Below are 2223 nucleotides of genomic sequence, written 5' to 3'. Positions count from 1 at the left end.
CTCCTACTGTATTATAAGGAGCAGTCAAAAGCAAACGAGATAGGTGGATAAAATGTCAGTTAACTCTTTATTATTTCAAATATTTCGCCATAACTGTTAACACATTTGTCCCACTGTGCGCCAAGACGGCGGCCAATGCCTCCATGGAAAACTATTCGCAGATGCCTACGGACCATGATTGTACCCAGGCGTGCACCTCTTAGTCCGAAGGAAATAGACGGCCACTAATATCTTTTTTTAATTTTTTTCAAGCCTCAAAAGATATGGATATTGCATGGTGAGAAATCGACGGGCCCAAATTTTATCAAAGTTGTTTCAATTGCGCTGCAGAAGTTTCGCTGGTAAGCTCTTACACATCCTCCATACAGTTCTGATCCCTCCCCATGCGATTTCCTTATTTCTGAAGCGGGGAAAGGAAGATGTTCGTATCAGTCGACTTGCTTCGAACCAAGTAGGGCACCCCCGGATATAATCATGGTTCCATAGGCTATCACAAACATTTTTCCATGTAGGCACTGACCATCTTGTTTCTCTGTGGAACAAATATTCTAGCAGTTAAGGCGATTACTTCTGAAAATATTCACATCACGAGCTTTGCTCTTATCAGTAATATCAAAAAATGGTTCAAATGGCTCTGAGCGCTATGGGACTTAACATCTGTGGTCATCAGTCCCTTAGAACTTAGAACTACTTAAACCTAACTAACCTAAGGACATCACACACATCCATGCCCGAGGCAGGATTCCAACCTGCGACCGTAGCGGTCGCGCGGTTCCAACCTGAAGCGCCTAGAACCGCACGGCCACACCGGCTGGTTGTAATATCAGGCTTCCTAAACTAATTTATGGTAATCATAAGATATTTGTAAAATGTGAACTTTCACTGGTGGAAATGTCACACTTCTCAAAATATTCCTGGCTATTATGCCGCTATCGGATATATTTCCTGCTGGTACCCAACATTTCATCCCCGTCTGCAGATGACATCTTCAAGGAGGCCACAGATAATACTGTATCTACATCTACACGGATACTTCGCAAATGCAAATGCGACCTGACCCATGTCATATTCTACGGTCTTCCGTGAACCATTCTGCACACACCCGCTGCACTGTCGACACTCTTCGCCCCACCCGAGCAGCAAACTCCCGCATGTATGCATCACATACTCTCATGTCAATAATGCTTCTCCTGTCAGACTCTGATTTGACAGTAGAGTTCGCGCACACGTCCGCGAGGCGTCCTGCACGCCTGTTCAAGCCACACCGATCCATTACCATCGGTTTATAGCGACATCGAGAACCGCAGGTACATTTTACCGGTAGGTGGTGTTGCGTCACGATTTCGGTGTTGCCCTTGAATCCGAGGGCCGACATAGTTCAAATGCTAATAATTTATGCAGAACATACTAGCCGGCCGATGTGGCCGAGCGGTTCTAGGAGCTTCAGTCGGGAACTGCGTGACCACTACGGTCGCAGGTTGGAATCCTGCCTCGGGCATGGATGTGTGTGATGTTCTAAGGTTAGTTAGGTTTAAGTAGTTCTAAGTTCTAGCGGACTGATGACCTCAGATGTTAAGTCCCATAGTGCTCAGAGCCATTTGAACCATTTCAAGAACATAAAGCACTCCGTCTTCAGGCCACAACTGGCCCATCGGGACCATCCGACCGCCGTGTCATCCTCAGTTGAGGATGCGGATAGGAGGGGCATGTGGTCAGCACACCGCTCTCCCGGTCGTTATGATGGCTTTTTTTGACCGGAGCCGCTACCATTCGGTCGAGTAGCTCCTCAATTGGCATCACTAGGCTGAGTGCACCCCGAAAAATGGCAACAGCGCATGGCGGCTGGATGGTCACCCATCCAAGTGCCAGCCACGCCCGACAGCGTTTAACTTTGGTGATCTCACGGGAACCAGTGTATCCACTGCGGCAAGGCCGTTGCCATTTGAAGAACATACTAATGTAAATATCCTGTGAATATGAACGATGAAGGCGTTATGTTTTTTCTGAACATGAGTATATATTTGTTTGACTTATCGCATCACCGAAGTTTAACGAATACTTTCTAGCACTCTTATGGATGGCCTCACAGTTTTCTTTATTTAGGGTCAATGCTCAAGCCATCTAGTAATTTTGTTTAGAAGGAAGAGTGTGTGCAACTAATCGGTATCTACACTCCGATACTGAAGAAGATGTGTACCAGTCTTGTACCATGGAGTCATAAGA

General features: G+C 46.3%; 1 pseudogene; it reads right to left on the bottom strand.

The window, feature by feature from the left end:
* Positions 1-1823: 1823 nt before the first annotated feature.
* LOC126186016 (5S ribosomal RNA) lies at positions 1824-1940 on the bottom strand (annotated as a pseudogene).
* Between the last annotated feature and the right edge of the window lie 283 nt (positions 1941-2223).

Source organism: Schistocerca cancellata, chromosome 4 (genome assembly GCF_023864275.1).
Source record: "Schistocerca cancellata isolate TAMUIC-IGC-003103 chromosome 4, iqSchCanc2.1, whole genome shotgun sequence".
NCBI lineage: Eukaryota > Metazoa > Arthropoda > Insecta > Orthoptera > Acrididae > Schistocerca > Schistocerca cancellata.
This window is presented reverse-complemented; position numbering and strand designations above follow the sequence as displayed.